The following is a 22,411-nucleotide window of genomic DNA, read 5'->3' on the forward strand; positions in this document are numbered from 1 at the left end:
CTCCCCAACACTGTATATCTGATAGATGCAATTAAGTGTTTTATTGTTTCAATTGTGTTGTAGCCTAAGGACTTTTTATGTGGCATAACAGCTGGTTTTGTGTTGTGAATCTTGAGATGTTGTTGGATGGGGATGTTTTTCAGGACTGTGTCATGAAATGCAAGATCAGAATAATTATCTGATTGCACAGAAAGTCACCAGTGTTTCCAGATTTCTATGAAATATGACCTACAATTAATTACAATTTGAGTTAAATAGTTCAACTTCTAAAATAGTATGTTAAAAATAAGCTGTTCTGTGTTGGAATGGTGTGGGTGTATACAAGTCATAAAAAATATTCATGCAAGTAGAAGGCTGATTGGCCAGCTCATCCTCCTCAGGAGGATGACATCATCCTCTATGAGGAAATAGCAAGCATTTTTTTTTAGAAATCTGTTTGAGATAGAAGTATGATGTAGGGTTTTTGAAGTGTTTGTTTATTTCCTCCAATTTATGCATTGGCCACAAATATGAGTATAGGACCTTATTTGGGTATGAGTTATTATATATGAACTTTAAAATGTGAGATTTTTACTGGACAATTACTTTAAGCGTTGATTGACTTATATGCACAGACTTTTACACACAGAGATGTTAATTGTTTATGCAAGGCTGGCTAGGGAACCCTCCATCTCTCATGGGTCAGGGGCCTCATGTCATTGTATTGATTGATTGCACTGATGTTAACATTATTGAATCGTATTAGGATGAGATTAGACATAGACTATATGGCATGTGAGTGGCCCAGTTATAGATGACGTATAGAAATGCCCCGGGGGAAGCTTGAGATACTGATGTTTTGAACGATATGTGTTATGAGTTTGTGAAGTTGTCGAGATGATTTAGAAATGAATAGATTACTTGTATACACTCTCATTCAAGTGTTTACTATTGAAGAAAACGTATATTAAATTAAATACCTAAAATGTGCATCCAACATTCTGTTTTTATTCTCAGGAGTTAGAAGGCTCATTCATTTTGTGATTTTGTTTCACTCATCACATGCAGCGTATGGTTGACACACATTTGACAAAGACTGTTGAATGGCATACAATCGAACACAACGATCGCTGCTGGCATTGAATGCACTGTAATTGCATGACATGCATAATGCAGCTTATCCAAATCTGAGTTGCCCCTCCCATGTGTACGATGACGCTAGAGAAGAAGAAGAGAAGAAAATGTGGCAGGATTACAAAGCCCTCTCATTGCACTCTCAGTGAGAGGACACGTTGCAGCTTCTATAAACGTGGCCACATCTGACCTCATTCCTTCTCCCATTCGGGTTGTCTTCTGCTGTATGTCACTAAGGGCATTCAACCTAGAAACATGTCTAATGTTCTTATTACAACTAAAAAACGTCCTATCAGAGGGGAAATGAAATGTTTTGCTGCATTATTATTAAAACGTTATTGAGTTACTGTTGTAAAACAAAAGATCGACTCTATGGGCTGGTATCCTGGACACAGGTTAAGCCTTGCAGAAAATATTAATTATATTTCAGATATTATTCAACATGTATCCATACAGTTGCAGTACTTTGTGTTTTTTCTGTCCTTCCTGCACCTGCTGTTGTCTATGGGTGGTTTGCCCTTTATTTCCATATGCAGCGCCATGTATACAGGTACCATTTTGTAGCTCTAAACAGTTTTTCTCTACTGTCTGTTATGTTAAAAACCAAATGAAAGTTGAGGAGAAGGACTGTCTGTTCAAACAATTGATTAGGAGACAGGCATCTGTCAATAACCTAATTCTCAATTCCATGAACACTTCTGAACATATAGTACCAGTCAAAAGTTTGGACACACCTACTCAGTCAATGGTTTTTCATTAGTTTTATTATTTTCTACATTGTAGAAAATAGTGAAGACATCAAAACTATGAAATAACACATATGGAATAATGTAGTGACCAAGAAACTGTTAAACAAATAAATATATATTTTATATATTAGATTCTTTGAAGTAGCCACCCTTTGCCTTGATGACAGCTTTGCACACTCTTGGCATTCTCTCAACTATCTTCATGAGGAATGCTTTTCCAACCGTCTTGATGGAATTCCCACATATGCTGAGCACTTGTTGACTGCTTTTCCTTCACTCTGCGGTCTGACTCATTCCAAACCATCTCAATTGGGTTGAGGTCTGGTGATTGTGGAGGCCAGGTCATCTGATGCAGCACTCCATCACTCTCCTTCTTTGTCAAATAGCCCTTACACAGTCTGGAGGTGTGTTGGGTCATTGTCCTGTTGAAAAACAAATGATAGTTCCACTAAGCGCAAACCAGATGGGATGGTGTATCGCTGCAGAATTTTGTGGTAGCCATGCTGGTTAAGTGTGCCTTGAATTCTAAATAAATCACAGACAGTGTCACCAGCAAAGCACCTCCACACATCACACCTCCTCCTCCATGCTTCATGGTGGGAACCACACATGTGGAGATCATCCGTTCACCTACTATGCCTCTCACAAAGACATGGCGGTTGGAACCAAAAATGTGGACTCATCAGACCAAATGACATATTTCCACTGGTCTAATGTCCATTGCTCGTGTTTCTTGGCCCAAGCAAGTCTCTTATTATTATTATTATTGTACTTTAGTAGTGGTTTCTTTGCAGCAATTCGACCATGAAGGCCTGATTCACGCAGCCTTCTCTAACAGTTGATGTTGCCATGTGTCTGTTACTTGAACTATTTGAAGCATTTATTTGGGCTGCTATCTGAGGTGCAGTTAACTCTAATGAACGTATCCTCTGCAGCAGAGGTAACTCTGGGTCTTCCTTTCCTGTGGCGGTCCTCATGAGAGACAGTTTCATCATAGCGCTTGATGGTTTTTGTGACTGCACTTGAGGAAACTTTCAAAGCAATTGAAATGTTCCGTATTGACTGACCTTCATGTCAGTCATAAAGTAATGATGGACTGTCGTTTCTCTTTGCTTATTTGAGCTGTTCATTGTCTTTTACCAAATAGGGCTATATTCTGTATACCACTCCTACCTTGTCACAACACAACTGATGTGCTCAAACACATTAAGAAGGAAAGAAATTCCACTAATTAACTTTTAACAAGGCACATATGTTACTTGAAATGCATTCCAGGTGACTACCTCATGAAGCTGGTTGAGAGAATGCCAAGAGTGTGCAAAGCTGTCATCAAGGCAAAGGGTGGCTACTTTGAAGAATCTCAAATATCAATTATATTTTGATTTGTTAAACACTTTTTTGCTTACGACATGATTCCATATGTGTTATTTCATAGTTTTTATGTCTTCACTATTATTCTAGTAGTAAAAATAAAGAAAAACCCTTGAATGAGTAGGTGTGTCCAAACTTTTGACTGGTACTATATGTTGATCTGTACTATTACTTGAAATCTATGACCTATTTCATCAAATCCTATTTAAGATCAATTGTGCTGACTGTCCACTTGTGGCTCTGTGGTTAAGAAAGTACTTGTATTGTGCAATGTCCTGATAATATTGTGAATACTCTTCATAAGCAGTCTATTACACATTTATAATTTCATTTCTAACGTGCTTGACAATTCACTGCTACAGGCCTACTATATAAAGCCATTGTTTACAAGGGACACATAATAACCCATGAAGATGGTTCATGGTGCCCTGAGGCAGAAGTTTCAAGCCACAATGCAAGCAAACTCACTTCCTGAATCTCCTTTGATAAGAGAGAGAATGTTAGGGATAATGATAGTGTGTGTGTGTGTGTGTGTGTGTGTGTGTGTGTGTGTGTGTGTGTGTGTGTGTGTGTGTGTGTGTGTGTGTGTGTGTGTGTGTGTGTGTGTGTGTGTGTGTGTGTGTGTGTGTGTGTGTGTGTGTGCGTGTGTGTGTGCGCGTGCGTGTGTATTTTCAACTACAATTAAAAATGCAGACACACAATCTTGCTCTCTTTCTTTCCAGCCGTCCCACAGTGTTTGCGTCTGCCCTTCAGTCCTTTGTAATCATGAATGTGTCCTGTCAAAATAGGGATATCTGGTTATTGCAGTCCCATTGTCACTATATTTGAGTAGAAATCAGGCTTGTTCCAACTACTCAATGTATGGCTCAACTAACAAATTCAATTTGTGGAGAAATGTGTACTAGTTATACAGTGATATCAAGCAGCTGCTGTTAGTTAATATCACTCACTAAGTTTATCATTTTAGGACCAGAGCAATGGGAAAGGTCTTGCTTTCAGTTGGAACGGAAGTTCGTGGAGTGAGAACAGTGAGTTTCAAACACCTAATCAGAATGTCAATGTTTTATTTTAGTGCGTTGGACATCAAAGCTATGCTACAGTAAATGGAAAGACAACTGAAATGCATGATGAGTTTGTGATGGTCTATCCCTGCCGTTTTAGTTTATTCTGTAACATTCATAGTCGTTAAAGATGCTAAGACACTGCCGTTCCAGTGAAACGAGGAGGAGACCTGCAGGACGGAGTTATAAGCAGAACTTGTGATTTTGGTGTTTTTGTTGGACTGAATTGATAGTAATCTATATTTCTGAGGTCACAGTGTCAAGGTTCAGGCTGGTGGTCAGTATGGAAACAGACTGGATGAGAGTGTGGCGTTTCAGCAGTCTGTATGGTCTCCAGGGACAACCTTTTTCTCACAAGTACTGCTAAAATACCTGCCTCACAAACTGCCAGAAGGATTTTAGATAAAAGTCTACAGTATTTGGTAGGAGGAAGCCTTCACATCTTTAAAAAGGAGAAATGAGTACTTTTGAATTATATTAAAATAAAAGTCTGACAATAGGATTTGGGAGAAGGACGTCTTTATGACTGTCTTACAGTAATGTTATCAACAGTGGAGACTTATAGCCTCCAAATCTTAATGAAAGGAGGAACAGGAAACCCCCTCGTTTGAATTAGATGCCCAGAATCCTTACAACTCTAAGAAGAAAGAGGAAATCCCAATATTTTCATTGGCCCATAGAAGTCATAACCAAAGAGTAACTGTGTGAGAGAGAAGGCGTTATGCCACAGTGGCAACTGCTACAGTCTACTCTGACATGACTTACTGTTTTCCACAATGAAACCCAATACTCATCCCTTACAGAGAATAGGCTAGGTTGAGAATGGTGGCCAAGACACTATTGTCAAAACACATCTCACTCTTGACATAAGACAACAGAAAGTCAGCCAGGACGTGAATGTAATAAAATTGTGTTCTCAAAAAAGCACCTTTGAAGACTTTTAATACTGTAATAGGAATCTAATATCTGAACTAAAGCCTAAAGCCCATTAGGCTTTGGAGCACTGTAGCAGGCATAGTTTTAAAGGTAATATTAAAGGCAGAAAACAGAGCATTCCTCTCCAAGCCTCTGAGCTATACACTGTAGCAAGCAGCAACACAGCATCTGGCTGTGTCCACGTGTTTCTACTTGAAACGGATGGAGCTTATGCGAGATTTGCTCCAAATAATTGTGATGCCAAAATCTGGTTGATACTATCAATCATTGTGAAGAACCCTGAGAGGTTCATCTATAGCTAGAGGCACGGAACAGTCCCCCGATGTATCAGTTGAATAAGAAATGATTCATAATGCATAATGATTACTATGTAATGGCCAGCTCATTACCATTTAGGATTTTTGGAGCCCAGGTTTTGGGTTAACCTGGCTCCATGCAGACATGTTATGTCCTCTAAAATGAAGGCAGTCATCTTTTGTGATCCCAACCATTCCAGACAAATTGTAGGTTAGGAATGGGCAAATTGTATTTGGGATATGATTGCCTGAAATGTTTACTTTTAAATGTTAATGTCTGTTATTATGTAAAAGAAAACATATTGTTGCCATAATAGATCTGAAGTAGCTAAGATCTTTATTCTTTCTGAAGTCAGAAGCGATAGAAGCGTAAAAAAATTAAGTAGTGTTATCCTGATAACACTCCAACTTTTTCTTTAGATACTGTGCAACTTGCCACAAACCGACATATTCCATAATCTCTGCAGTTATTTTTCCAAGCCACCCTACAAGCAGATATGTTCTGTGTAAACATAGATGATTAATACAACACTCTCAGTAAGAATGAGTAGAGAAGTGCATCGAAATGTCCATCTACCCCAAGTAGGCACAGGCCTTCTTCTTCGCTTTCAACTCATATCTTCCTATACCTTATCAGCCTTGTGGGATGTGTGGTAGATTTATTCAGGCCTATATCATGTTAAAATGAGTCATGGAATGTAATAAGGAAACACTAAGAGACCTTGAGCAGTGCTGTCCTGCACTCTCTGTAGCCAGCCAGACAGCTGTACCTCATTTCTGCTCTGAGTCCAGACTCTCTTTCTCTATCTCTCTCTATCTCTCTCTCTCCCTCTCTCTCTCTCTCAAAATTCAATTTAAGGGCTTTATTAGCATGGGAAACACATGTTAACATTGCCAAAGCAAGTGAAGTAGATAATAAACACAAGTGAAATAAATGATACAAATTAACACTCACAAAAGTTCCAAAATGATGGAGACATTTCAAATGTCATATCACGTGGAAATAGTTCAAGTACAAAAGGGAAAATAAATAAACATAACAATGGGTTGTATTTACAATTGTGTTTGTTCTTCACTGGTTGCCCTTTTCTTGTGGCAACAGTTCACAAATCTTGCTTCTGTGATGGCACACTGTGGTATTTCACCCAATAGATATGGGAGTTTATCAAAATTGGGGTTGTTTTCTTTGTGGATCTGTGTAATCTGAGGGAAATGTGTGTCTCTAATATGGTCATACATTTGGCAGGAGGTTAGGAAGTGCAGCTCAGTTTCCACCTCATTTTGTGGACAGTGTGCACATAGCCTGTCTTCTCTTGAGAGCCAGGTCTGCCTACAGTGGCCTTTCTCAATAGCAAGGCTATGCTCTGTACGTTGTCAAAGCTTTCCTTAAATTTGTGTCAGTCACAGTGATCAGGTTATCTGCCACCGTGTACTCACTGTTTAGGGACAAATAGCATTCTAGTTTGCTCAGTTTGTTTGTTCATTTTTTCCAATGTGTCAAGTAATTATATTTTTGTTTTCTCATGATTTGGTTGGGTCTCATGGGGCTCTGTGGGGTCTGTTTGTGTTTGTGAACAGAGCCCCAGGACCAACTTGCTTAGGAGACTCTTCTCCAGGTTCATCTATCTGTAGGTGATGGCTTTGTTATGGAAGGTTTGGGATTCACCCTCCTTTTAGGTGGTTGTAGAATTTAACAGCTCTTTTCTGGATTTTGATCATAAGCGGGTATCGCCCTAATTCTGCTCTGCATGCATTATTTGGTGTTTTACATTTTACATAGGATATTTTTGCAGAATTCTGCATGCAGAGTCTCAATTTGATGTTTGTCCCATTTTGTGAAATCTTGGTAGATGAGCGGACCCAAGACCTCACAACCATAAAGGGCAATGGGTTCTATAACTGATCATCAAAAAGAAAGGAGGACCAAGGCACTCTTCATATAATATAATTAATTAAAATGCCTTTATTTGTATGGCATGTTCAATGGAAACAAAGTTTTAAAACTCTGATGCGTTTCGGCTGCATGTCCTTCGTCAGGGAATACAAAGAAATGATAATACAATGTCCTCTTTTGAACAGATTTTTCCAATCAGCCCTGATTTGAAAAGGGAGTGGTTACAGAATTCATTGGACAACACCTAGAAAGCAATACTATACACATTACAAAGGTTCTGTAACTGATTCAAGTATTTTTATAATGAGTATTTCTCTCTCCATCTCTCTCTCTTCATCTCTCTCTCTTCATCTCTCTCTCTTCATCTCTCTCTCTTCATCTCTCTCTCTTCATCTCTCTCTCTTCATCTCTCTCTCTTCATCTCTCTCTCTTCATCTCTCTCTCTTCATCTCTCTCTCTTCATCTCTCTCTCTTCATCTCTCTCTCTTCATCTCTCTCTCTTCATCTCTCTCTCTCTCTCAGAGTGAGAGAGTTACATGGTCAAATATATGGTGTTTTAGTAGTCCTGGAGTGTTCAATGCTTCTGTGAAAATAAACCATCCAAGCTCTGTACTAGTTTGTTCAAAGTGAGAGTCCAATATTATCAGGAGGGTACGTCTATCTGCAGCATATGGGAAAAGCTCAATTACATTTATTACAGGGTGGATGCTCCTCACCTAACCCAATCCACCTCACTTAACCTGGGGCTGGCTGTGTTGCCAGTGGTGTCGTAATGGACTGTAATCATGTAAATCCCATGGGTTTGGCTTCAGGGGACCACAAGAGTGGTGGTAGTGGAGCACCACTCTTGTCGTCTCCATACTAGTCATTTTCATCCAGGGTGGTAGTTTTCTGCTTAAGCTGGGGATGGAATGTTGGAAGAGGACTGTATCATACTGTAGGAGTATATCTCTGGACAGACTCATAAATACCAGTGGCGGGGCTTCTATTGTATTTTGAGATAACCGTATTGCCATGAATTTCACCCCATGGTGGTGGATCCATGTAGTTAGTGGGCGTTGGAATGACTTATCTCTTAGCTCTTTATTTCATGAGAGCTTTCTCCATTGACAGATAATTGAATCACAGATTTACCACCAATGAATGCATAAAAATGGAAACAAATGGAAAAAAACACTAACTTGAAGACTTTATGCTGTTATTTAAATAATAGCCTATAAAGAAAGAGGTACCCTATTCCCTTTTGAATGAATCTCCTCCCCTTGTGGTGCTACCTCCCCAACAGGCCATGGGAAAAGTAGTGAGGACTCCAAACCTTAATCCTCTGTGGTCTTCATCCTTAATAAGCCATCAAGACAGCACTCAGACACAAACCTCATTTCATATGAATATTTGGTTAAGTTGCCTCTAAACCTAGTGAGCAGATTTTGTCAGATTTGATGGAGAATGTTCAGGTGTTTAGGAAGACATTACACATACTGGTAAAAACCTATACCTCTGGAAAGCATTGGGTTTTCTGTCCTCAACTCAGCCTAAACACAAATTGTAGCAAATTGCAGTTTTCTTCTCCTTCTCTGGAACCTGCCATTGCTGGAGGACGCCCTCTCTCCCTCCATCCCTCTCTCCCTCTCACCCTCCATCACTCTCTCCTTCCATCCCTCTCACCCTCCATCCCTCTCTCCCTCCATCCCTCTCACCCTCCAGCCCTCTCTCCCTCCATCCCTCTCTCCCTCCATCCCTCTCTCCCTCCAGCCCTCTCTCCCTCCAGCCCTCTCACCCTCCATCCCTCTCTCCCTCCAGCCCTCTCTCCCACCAGCCATCTCACCCTCCAGCCCTCTCACCCTCCAGCCCTCTCACCCTCCAGCCCTCTCTCCCTCCAGCCCTCTCACCCTCCAGCCCTCTCTCCCTCCAGCCCTCTCACCCTCCATCCCTCTCTCCCTCCAGCCCTCTCACCCTCCAGCCCTCTCTCCCTCCAGCCCTCTCTCCCTCCAGCCCTCTCTCCCTCCCTCCATCCCTCTCTCCAGCCCTCTCTCCCTCCATCCATCCATCCATCCATCCATCCCTCTCTCCCTCCAGCCCTCTCTCTCTCCCTCCCTCCCTCCATCTCTCTCTTCCTCCATCCCTCTCGCCCTCCAGCCCTCTTTCCTTCCAGCCCTCTCTCCCTCCCTCTGTGTTCTCCACTCATCCCACTCCCGCTCCACCACCACTCAGACATTCAGAGTCAGACACACTGAGTACATGGAAAATATGACTGAATTCTTCCCTAACTTCAGATAATGTGCAAGGCTGGTGCTGCTGCCTCTGGTGCTCTGCGGGCAGGCATGACACAACTAAACACAGGGGTAAAGAAAGCATACCAGGCAGTGAGCAGTTTCTCTGGGGTTGTGTTGCTGGTCTGGACGCAGTGTGACACATTCATCAATTGAAACCTTCTTCACAGCTGGGCAATGGTGGAACTTGTTCATACTTAATGTCTATGGCAGAGCTAAGAGTTTTTCCAACTTGTTCATAATTTTTATGGCTGTACATGCAGCTGATTATTCTTGATCTAAAAAAGGTTCTGGGGGAGTTAAGGACTTCTTGTATGAAAAGGTGAGATATTGTATCCAATGCCTCCACTCCACTGCTATAAGGGAACCGACTGATGGTTCAACTAGTTCATTTGTCATAGAGAGACGTTGGAGCACAAAGCATGAAGACAGCCGTCAACAGATATGAGTGATGATATGAGTGATGACCAATATTGTATCCAATGCCTCCACTCCACTGCTATAAGGGAACCGACTGATGGTTCAACTACTTCATTTGTCATAGAGAGACGTTGGAGCACAAAGCATGAAGACAGCCGTCAACAGATATGAGTGATGACCAACTTATGACCCCCCCCCCCCCAAAACAGAGGGAGAGACTATTGTGTCAGAGAATAGGGGGAGTCTGGCTTTGGGTGGGGTTGAGCATTTGAGGAGAGAAAAAGGAATGCATTTTTTGCATGTGAGGTGTTCAAATTGAAATCTTATGCTGAGTGCTTTTCCGATGTAACCGCCCCAAAACCGTTATATCAAGCTTTTCTGTGTGGCATTCAGACTGTCCTCAAGAGTGCTGACGCTAATCATGTATCTTTTACATTTGATCAAATGGATTATGCAGTCATTGTTATCCATGGCAGAGGGTTTCAGGGTTTGGAAATATGCAGAGGAACTCAGAAACTCTCAGCCTGTTCGACATAAGCCATCATTTCCATTCGCCCTGGCAGGCTGGCTGTCCATCTCCATCTTGGTTCAATGCCAGAGAAACATCTGGGGAAAAGGGGGTTCCACAGTTTATTTCTAACTCCTTTTATCTTTTGTTTGTTCCCTTTAATTCCTTCAAATCATCTTTATTGAGGCTGTCTTGCTGTTTATATGTCCAGCTAGCTTTAATGATCATGAAAAAAGTTCTGCATGAGGTCAGTTGTTTGAAAACTTATATGAAATCTATATAGATCTCGCCTTGAAATTCCCTGTTTAAATTAAGTCTGGATTCCTAGACTGAATTCAGATCGTCCTCAACTGCAAACCCTAACTTATAGTACAGTGTACAGGCTGGGGGGAAACGTCTCAGACGAGGTACATTACGCCAAGGCCAAACATTACACCGAGGCCCATGTCAACAGGTGAGTATGTGAAAATGATTAGGGGAAATGAGCTCATAGAAAGACTGGTCTGGAAATCTCTTCAGTTACCCCGGTTACCTGACGCTCCAGTGTAAAGCAAGCACTCATAAATCCTGAGGCGGCTCTGGAGAGATGTTCATAGTCTGAGAGAAGGGGAAAGAAGAGGTAAGGGCAGAAGGCAAGAATAAGAAAGGGAGAGAGAGAAAGAGGAACTGAGAGACAGAGAGAAAGGGAGATAGAAAAGTGAGAGAGAGAGAACGAGAAAAAGAAAGAAAAAGGAGCGAGAGAGAGAGAAAGAAAGAGGGATGGGGAAACCTCACCCTTGACTCAGCCAGGATGGGAAGTGGAGAAGATTGGAACCCTGGGAGGAAAATGTGCACATCTTACGGATGACTCACGCTCTCCCCTCATGCTAAAACTAAACTCACCACAACCTTTTAAGACCTCATTTTGTGCAGGGATGCTTTTATAGTCTGTGAGACACGCTATTCATATGAAGGGTTTTGTTTCCTTTCTTTGTGTTAGCGCTGCACAAAAGCATGTGGAATTTGAATTTACCATGTGGAAAGTTCAATTAACCGACTGCTACCATGTTGATATACTATATGAAAAATGAAATACCTCTACCTCAGCAGAGGCATGTGGTTTAGTCTGATTCACAGCAGGCTACTGAGAAGAAGGCCCAAAAACAAGCATGTGATCATCTCACATGGCAGCCACAGTTAGCATACTTTATCCTCCCTATCCTCTGATGTTCCCATATTTCTCTTCACTTCCAAACAGAAACAGCATGTTATGATACTGTAGCACATGGCAGCCATAGTTAGCGTACTATATTTTCTCTCCCCTCTCTGCTTTCCCATTTTCCCTCTTCATATTCTGCCCCCTATTCTATGCTTCTCTACAGAACAGCAGGTAAATCCATCGGTCCAGCTGCGTGACGGTTCCTCAGACACATCTGTCCCGGTATCTAAGCCAACGCACTTTGGAGGGGGACTCTTTTCCCATTGAGATTGGCTCAACTAAACAGTGTTCCTTGTAATGTAAAAAAACTGCACACACAAAAACATGTTCCAGATCTACCATATCACATTGATGCTTAAAATCATTGATGCATTTATAAGAAACATAAACTACCAATGAACAAGTAAATTAATTCCTGAGTCAAAAATATTTTTTCTGGCTTTGTTATAGCAACCTTAGTTTAACAGGTCTATTTTCCTGTTGTGAAAATATGGTTTGTATTTACTCTGATCGGTCTTGTAAACCCTAGATGGCTTTCAACAGCAGTCAGAGTGAACTTATAAAAACCTAAATAGCATTCACTCACAAGTAAACATCCTCACAATAAATACCTATTAGAAATCAAAACAAGTATTGAAAGAAGTCTGGAGTGCTTTTTGCAATTACTTCACATGGTGGGATTCAGCATAAACAATGACAAACAATGAGAAAAGTTCACCAGCATAATAAGAGCTGTCTATACTGTTTACACTAGTATGTACTGTATAAGATGGAGTCACATGAGGTTGGTGGCACCTTAATTGGGGAGGACGTGCTCAAGGTATTGGCTGGAGCAGAATGAGTGGAATGGTATCACATAAATCCAACACATGGTTTCCATGTGTTTAATGCCATTCCATTTGCTCCATCCAGCCATTATTATGAGCCATCCTCCTCTCAGCAGCCTCCTGTGGATGGAATTATCACCCATCTAAATAATGTTGTGCATCACCAGTTTTGCACTATACCTCTCTGCCTCGATGTCTAAAGTCCAAAGGTTAAAGTCCAAAGGTTAATGTTCAAATGTTAGTCTCTATTCACTCCCAACTTATTTTTACAGAGCCCATAACGGCCATAAAGATTTACATGACATCAGCGAGAGGCTGTTAATGAATGATGAGAAAAGGCCTGCCTCTTGACTGTGTGTTGTGTTGGTGGTATTCCCTCTTAAGCAGGAAGTGTGGGAAATGAACCATCTGTCATCTACAGCAAATTGGCCGGTGACGATTTTTCAGTCCAGCATTTCTAGTGTAGATTCAGGAGCTACCCCTTTCCTGCAGTAAAATGACCAAATCACCCTTTAGTGGACTCATGGGTTGAATGTTATTCTTTTTTTTAATATATAATTTCATAATTAATAAACAATACTTCTGTGTTTCTATGTCAAACGGTCTTGTTATATTTCAGTCTTCTTTGATGTACAGTGCATTCGTAAACTATGCAGACCCCTTGACTTTTTCAAAAAAAAATACAGGTCTCTCCAGAGATGTTCAAACGGGTTCAAGTCTGGGCTCTGGCTGGGGCACTCAAGGACATTCAGAGACTTGTCCTGAAGCCACTCCTGCATTGTCTTGGCTGTGTGCTTAGAGTTGTTGTCCTATTGGAAGGTGAACCTTCGCCCTAGTCTGAGGTTCTGAATGCTCTGGAGCAGGTTTTCATCAAGGATCTCTCTGTACTTTGCTCCGTTCATCTTTCCCTCTATCCTGACTAGTCTCCCAGTCCCTGACACTAAAAAACATCCTTACAGCATGATGCTGCCACCACCATCGTAGGGATGGTTCCTGGTTTCCTCCAGGCGTGATGCTTGGCATTCATGCCAAAGAGTTCAATCTTGTATTCATCAAACCAGAGAATCTTGTTTCTTTATGGTCTGAGAGTCCTTTTGGTGCCATTTGGCAAACTCCAAACGTGCTGTCATGTGCCTTTTACTGAAGAGTGGCTTCCTTCTGGCCACTCTACCATAAAGGCCTGATTGGTAGAGTGCTGCAGAGATGGTTGTCCTTCTGTAAGTTTATCCCATATCCACAGAGGAACTCTGGAGCTCTGTCAGAGTGACCATCGGGTTCTTGGTCACCTCCTTGACCAAGGCCCTTCTCCCCCGATTGCTCAGTTTGGCCGGGCGGCCAGCTCTAGGAAGAGTCTTGATGGGTCCAAACTTCTTCCATTTAAGAATGTGGAGGCCATTCTGTTCTTGGGGACCTTCAATGCTGCAAAATTGTTTTAGGTACCCTTCCCCAGATATGTGCCTCGACACAATCCTGTCTCTATGGAGAATTCCTTTGACTTCATGGATTTGTTTTTGCTCTGACATGTACTGTCAACTGTGGGTTCATATAAAGACAGGTGTTTGCCTTTCCAAATAATGTCCAATCAATTGAATTTACCACAGGTGGATTCCAATCAAGTTGTAGAAACAGCTCAAGGATGATCAATGGAAACAGGATTCACCTGAGCTCAATTTGGAGTCTCATAGCAAAGAGTCTGAAAACTTATGCAAATAAGATATTTCTGTTTTTATTTGGAATAAATATGCAAACATTTCTAAAACTTGTTTTCGCTTCGACATTATTGGGTATTGTATGTAGATTGATGTTTTATTTAATACGTTTTAGAATAAGGCTATAACTTAACAAAATGTGGAAAAAGTCAAGGGGTCTGAATACTTTCCAAATGCACTGTATATAAAGGGTAATATTGGGATGCAAACTCAAAATTGAATACTGACATAGTACAAGTGTCTTCTTTTTTTAAAGCCCATAACCGTGTGTGTGAGGTGTATACTTTTGTTTCAAAGTAGATTTGTTTAAGGCTACCAACAAACATTCTGTGTGACCCTGATTTAGCCCACTGCGATACAATTAAAATTCACACTGTAAGAGTGAAATTAACACTCAGTGGTGTAAAACAGCCCCCAGTGTTGGTGTTAATAATCAGAGTTATAGTTTAACATTGTGTAGAGTAAAACGGTATCATTAAAACCACACCCATTATTATCATATTTCCCAGCATGCTCTACTGCAAGCAGAGTTTTGGGGGATTGTTTTTAATATCTGTGTTTTTGCATGTACGTTTCTGGATTGATACATCTTATGCTACACAAAGATAAATAACATTAGTTGTTGTAAACTAATCCAATCAGTTAGTTTGATTTATTGCACCCGTTACTAAATTTAATATTCCGATTGAAATGGTTTAGGTAGTGTGTTTTTTATGCAGAATGAATACAAAAATCGATCTTTTGGCTATCTTAACTCTGGCTGGATTCCAACAGGAATTACAAGTCACTTCAGAATGTGACTTACAGGCCTGATGTGGCCTGTAAACCAGGACTTTCCTAACACCATTATGTTATGGTAAAACTAGGCCAATATTAAGGCCTTATGATACTAGCAATTTATTGTCTCAGTTTAATGATAATGTTTGCCCAAGAACTCACTTGGTGAAAGCTACAGTCCTTTAATTAGTTCAACATTTACATTTTAGCAGACGGTCTTCTCCAGAGCAACTTACAGAAGCAATTCGGGTTCAGTGCCTTGCTCAAGGGTACAGCGACAGATTTTTTCACGTAGTCAACTCAGGGATTCAAACCAGCGCCATTTTGGTTGCTGGCCCTACACTCTTAACCACTAGGCTATCTGCAGCCCCGACAACCAGTCTCTGTCACTAACACATACAGTCATGGGTGTTAACACTACAATTTACTTAAAAAGAAAAGGCCCCATGGGGAATATGCTAAATAGGTGTCACACCATACAGTGTTAAAACAACACCCAACAATGATTTACTGTAAAACTACAGGTGTTCATTTCTTACACTGAGAAAGTGTAACAGAGTCAGCACTAAGCAAAGTGAGCAAATGTTTTACACTGTAGGTGTTGCGTATTACTCTATAGTGGAGCTATGCAAACACCACAATTGAGTTCATTTGAACACTTTAAGAGTAAAATGGGGAACACTGCAACAAAGTTAAAGCTTTAAGACTTTCAAAAGTATTATTTTAACCCCAGTACAGTAGGACTCGTGTACACTGACAATAGTGTCATTTTTACACTTTAAGAGTTAAATGTACACCAGTGATTTTGCTGTGTTCTGAGAGTGAGTTTGTGCGTCTACTTGTGTGCATCACAAGCTCATACATGTGCAAACCGTATGTGTGAGCAAGAAATAATGAGCAAGAAATATAGCATGTAATTTTGTATCACTGTAACTCACTAGAATGCCAAATGTGAATGTGATGTTGTCAGCTGGCGCCCACCTGGAGTACGGAATTGTCATGGACCAATATCAGTATCTGACATATACCTGAATAGTGCCTATGTATTGGTTGAGTTGCTCATTCAACCAGTGAGAACACGTAAGGGATAATCAGCAAGGGGTTATGCATTGTCTGGAAAATAATGAATGACTTTGCATTATTATATGCAACTGAGTTGCATTATTTTCCAGAGAATGCAAAGCCCCTCGATGATTATCCCTTTCATACCAAGGCTATAATTTAACACATTTAGAAATGTGTTCATTTGCAGGTAGAAACGTGTCTAACATCCACTAAATAGCTAGACAGTTTAGGAGATAGTAACAGTAGTTGCCTTGGTGACCTAACAGACTTGCTAGTTTAGCGAACCAAACCATCAGTCCTAGCTTGCTATTATGACAATCAAATTCAACAATGCCAATAATGTTTTCAATTCAACGTTTGCTTTCAAAAGCAGCACAAACATAGAACATGTAAGAACTATAGCCATTGAATTCTACCGTGCAAATATACTGTGCATAATTGGGAAATAATGCACGCCCTATAATGCCCTTCAAGCCAATCAGAAATGTGTATTCAACAATGCCATGGTATAATTTGACATAGTCCATGTTCTTAACTGACCTGCCTAGTTAAATAAAGGTAAAAATGTTGAAGCTAGTATATACAGTACAGGAATGTACTGTAAACCAATGAGACCTATGTGAAGGGGTATACTGTGAAAAGTCAGATTCTCTGTGTCTCTACCTGTTGTGGGTCATGGGGAGAGCACCATCAGACGGAAACTCTTCTGAGCTTGTGCAGACAGAGGCCCAGCACCCCAACTCTGTGCTGAAACAGCTTACAGAGGGACCAGACCAGGAGCTCTTTCTGCTCGCTGAGTAGATCAGAATGGTAGAGAGAGAAGCAGCAGCAGTGACCTCAATGGAAAAGAATTCAGCGCCGCGGTTGATTCTCCCTCCCCTAACATCCAACTCAATACGTGTTCTTCCCTGAACCCACTGTTTAGTGGAGGGAGAGAATAAGCCTTTTCCTATTTTAAAATGGCCACAACCGTTCTCTTTCCTCCCCCTTCCTCCTCCATCCACTGGATCAGTGTAACATTGGTTGCCACGTTAGACTATTTCCCCTCCCTGCTGCTGTTGTTCTCACTGGGAATAGAGATCAAAATGAAGTTATTGCTGGCACATGTTTGCATCCACTGAATTATTTCTTTATTGTACTAAATCCTCTCTTCAGTAAAGAATGAGATCCATTTGGACTGTCTCATTTTACTGGTTTGACTTTGTGGAAACGCTGAGAGTTTGCAAAAGCACAACACAACATCCACAATTGTGGTCCTCTTCAACCTAGTCATAACATAGCCTCTAGTGAGTGGTATAGCCTACCACCGGAGATTTGGTTCTGGGTGCCGGGATTAACCTGTGCTGTGTCCTAAATGGCACCCTATTCCCTATGTAGTGCACTAGTTGGACGCAGACCTGGACATTATACTGTCGTTGACCTGTGTCCTCAGTATTAGTCTATTCTCCTTGTTTTGGGGAGGATTCTGTCATGGAGGCCTGTGAGGGGGATATTTCATGTGGTGCGCTTTGAGGCTCGCCTGGTGCCAGCCACATGTTCTTTTGTGACGCAGGGGCAGACGAGAACCAAGATTTATGCAGAGCCTCCTATTTCACCCAGGAAATGTGTTGCTTAAAGCTTTCAGATGTTGCTTGGGGGATGGGGATTGGAGATGGGTCATTGGTGGGCAGAACTACAATAGGATGCCAAGGCTGGAGGCAGCAGACCCTCTACGGTTTATTTGAGTTACCAAATGTTATTGGACTGTGTCCCAAATGGCACCCATTCCCTACTTTGTGCATTCTGGTCAAAAATAGTGCATGACATAGGAAATGGGCTGTGATTTGGGACTTAACCTTACTTTGAGTTACATAGTGAGAGACACACTGACTCAATTAGCATGGATGGAAGTTTCCCATCATGGGAAATATAGTGTTGTGACTATGATTTGTCATGTGGCTCATCACATATGAGGCTCATGTGCAATTCATTTGACCTTAGGGCCCTGGTCAAAAGTAGTTGCTAATATGTATTTGTGGGCGTCTTTCTTTTGGTCCTCTGACGTAGATTTTTCTGAACCAATCATAGAGGTCCAATTATATTCAGATCAGGTCCGGTCCGGGCCAGCCTTGATTTAGATATTCAGATCGATTCCGGTCCAGCCTTGATTTAGCCCAAACATAGACGTTTATAATTGGTTCAGATTTGGTCTGGACCAAATATAGACCAATCATAGACATCTATGTTTCAAAACCTTGGACAGTACTGTACAGCACAGTAAAGTAGAGCACAGCACAGTAGAGTAAAGTAGAGTCGAGTACAGTACAATACAGTAGAGCATACTAAAGTACAGTAAAGGAAAGTGAAGTGTAGTGCACTGTATTGTACCCTACTTTACCCTAATGTACTCCACTCTACTGAACTAAACTGTACTGTACTCTACTGATTTAAACTATATTGTACTCTACTGTACTGTGCTATACTCCACTCAATTAAACTATACTGAACTCTATTGAATCTGTACTGTAGTGTACTCTACTGATTTAAACTATATTGTACTCTACTGTACTGTGCTATACTCCACTGAATTAAACTATACTGTACTCTATTGAATCTGTACTGTAGTGTACTCTACTGTACTGTAATTAATTAAACTGTACTGTATAAAAACAAATGTGTAACCGTTACTCAGTATGTTATTGTAGGTGAAGGCACATCTAAATAGGTGGTCCAGGTATGTCATGACATAGTGCAAGTAGGGGGGTGGGTCTTTCCTCTTTAGTTTTTTAACATTTCTCCTCTAATGTTCCTCAAGCAAGAGGGGAGGCCGATGACATCACTGATTCCCATCAGACCAACTCCTTGAAGTTTGCAGTTAGCCTCTTTTACCCTTAAGTATGGGTACTTTATTGTATTTAAACTTGGGATATCGCTTTTCAACAGTAGAAGTCCAAAAATCACTGGAGGACATCTTTAAAGATTTTTAAATTAAAAAAAAAAAGTCTATGTGATAAATGGGAGCAGTAATACATATTTTGTTGCAATCTTCAGTTGGGTCCTCTTTGTTATTAACCTCTACAGGACATAGACATATCTGATATGGGCAGAAAGCTTAAATTCTTGTTAATCTAACTGTAATGTTTCAGGTCCTGAGCTACAGGCAGTTAGATTTGGGTATGTCATTTTAGGAGAAGATTTTTTTTAAATGGTCCGATCCTCATTAAGAGGCACGAAAATGATTATTGTGATATAATGCCTACTTAATTGAGAATGCATAGCAGTTGAAATTTGCCCATAGAATCAATGACCAAAAAAATATATATTTTCAATGTCTGTAAATTATAAATTACTTATTTTCAACATCCCTAAAAATACATATTTTTGAAGGCCGGAAAATACGTATTTTCACCTTTCATTCAGCACCTAAAATACTGTACATGTGATGTCAAAGTCTGGAAAATACTTCTAAAAGATGTATTTTCAATGTAATTTTGCTTACTGGGTTCTTTCTGAGGCTGTGCGTACTTAGCTATGTATGGTATATATTAAACAAGTTACACTTCATTTCCTGCACTATGTTTATGCAACTGTAATTCTCAGACTCAGCTCTCAGACACCTGGACTGAAAATTAGGTCCTCTCTTTCAACCTCCATTTCTTACCATTCAATGTGGCCACTGCAATTTAAAGGGGCAATCTGTGATTGCTACATACATTTTGGGGGATTTTTAAATAATGATATATACCCATCGATTCTCAAAGAATATATTATGCCTCATGAGCTTAGTTCCAACTGTTGTACCCCATCAGAACCCCCCCCCCAAAAAAAAAAATTACTCCATTGTTTTTATTTGGGGGGGGTGAAACGCTGTAAATCATTTAAATTTCTGGATGGTCAGTCTGCATCCATAGGTCTGTATATGAATTTGAGAGTGGCTAAATTTCTCCAGCTCTATCCCTCAGCTGTTTTCCAAATCAGTGGCGGGTGCCCACTTTGTTGTTTAACCTCCAGATTGCCCCTTTAACCAGTGGCCGTTCCGGCCCAATTCCTCAGTTAACTGCTGTCATTAAAATGTCCCTTAAAGACAGAATGGCTGCTTATTTGAATTCTGACTTTCTTTACCCGATATCAACGGAGCGTTTTCTGTTTAGCTCTTCCTATTGCCAGGGTCAAAGACATACGCAAAATACGTAACAATGGGCTCACACAAAAGTAATCTGTTCCAAAATGGCTGACTATCCAGAACCTAAATAGACATGATTCTACTGTAAGTAGTAGAAGAGCTACTGTACTTTTCACTTCTTGAAGTGACATGTCTCCCCTGCACTAGAGGTTAGGCATTGTCTTCTTCTATCATATTCTTTAGAAAATCCCATTTAGTTCTCATAGCACAGACACTCATTTCCCATAACTCAGTGCTCTATAATTCAGACGCCTGAAATAAAGAGCAGATTTAACCAACCCATCAGTCTCAGATGACTCATAGGTTGCATCCCAAATGGCACACTATTCCCTATTTAGTGTACTACTTTTGACCAAACCCTATGCGGAGAATAGGGTGTGCCATTTGGGATTGCATACCATAGACTACACAAAAAGAGTGGCATATGAAAGAGAATAGCGCAAGGTCATTGCCTCAAGTGATGTGGACTTTGCACAGAGAACACATTCAATATAAACTACTAAAATACTTTGTCCCCAAATTAGAGGCTTTAGAGAGAGAAGGACTGACTGGTTTGGGTAACTTGGTTTATGGCCTAGTACCACACAGATTGCAGCCTTGAATATAATTTTCTCATTTTGTATTATTACTGGTGTCCTGCCAGGTACCTCCTTCCCTGTCTGCTCTGGCTAGTGTTTGAACAGAGGGTTGGATGATACACTGATGATGTTTAAAGGGCAGCCATTTTGTGAACTTTCTGGTTTTAGAAATTCAGTCTACAGCGCTCCCACTTTTATTCTATCTATACTGATTCAGTTTATTCTAATGTTGACAGCCAGCTAGGGATTTTTTTATTCTAATTGCTCAAGCATTGTATCCCTGTTCCCTGAAGAAGCTGAACAGCTATATTATCACCTTGGGCTGCAATCCAAACTTCCATAGTGTCGATTGACCAATCAGAATAGCAGGAGATTTCGATTTAAAGGACCTCACACTTATGTGAATGCCAATGTCTGGAGTCCCATAAAGAAGTTACAAATTGAGCCGATATTATCTGTTTCAGCAGCTACTTTCTAACAGTGTTTTCTACGATGCCAAGCGGCAGACATACACAATTTCAATTCCAGTTTTTCAAACAGGTAAGGATATCCGTTCAGTGGAAAAGACTTGAAAGCACTCCAAACTAACTTCACAGGTTCTGTTCTCTCTCTGCTGCCTAATGTATTTTGCAGGGCCTCTATCTAGAGGCGAGTTCATTGGCTTACTAACTCTCGAAAATGTTTGATGTGTGACAAAACCAGATGCTCCTTGGACTGCAGTATTGAAACTAGATAGAACATCATCTGTGACTCAGCAGCCAAGTAGCTCAGGACAGGCAGTGCGAAGGCTGAAACGTGTCTGCCTGAAGTCTTTCTCACAACAACTTCTCAGTGTCTCAAATTGGAATTCACAAGTCCCCGAAAAAGCATGTTATAAAACATCCTTTTACAATCAGCATACCTGTGCATACCTATCTGCAACCTGACCATGACTTCACTAAAGACATTAGACACCATTGCAACCAGTTTGAAGGTGAATTGGGCACACCCTGTCTGTTTCATGGGGATCTACAGTGGCATTTTGCTGTAATCCATTTGTGGTGGTAGAAAAGTATGATATAAACAGTATGGGTCCTGTCATTGCTGTCATAATTACACCCATGCTCTATGGAATTTAGGGCTGAAGTTGTTTGGTTTATGTTGACATAAAGACCAGTCTAAACTTTGTGATAGCCAGGTAGTGCATGAAATTCCACATCTGTCTACCTGATTAGCAAGGCACAGCACATACATGTTTTAGCCATGTAAACCATAAACATCCAAATGGGTTATAGATAAATAGGAATAAAATGGGTTATAGATAAATAGGAATAAAATGGGCTATAGATAAATAGGAATAAAATGGGCAATAAATAAATAGGAATAAAATGGGCTATAAATAAATAGGAATAAAATGGGCTATAGATAAATAGGAATAAAATGGGCTATAGATAAATAGGAATAAAATGGGCAATAAATAAATAGGAATAAAATGGGC

The sequence above is a fragment of the Oncorhynchus kisutch genome, linkage group LG25 (assembly GCF_002021735.2).
Source record: "Oncorhynchus kisutch isolate 150728-3 linkage group LG25, Okis_V2, whole genome shotgun sequence".
NCBI classification, from domain to species: Eukaryota; Metazoa; Chordata; class Actinopteri; order Salmoniformes; family Salmonidae; genus Oncorhynchus; species Oncorhynchus kisutch.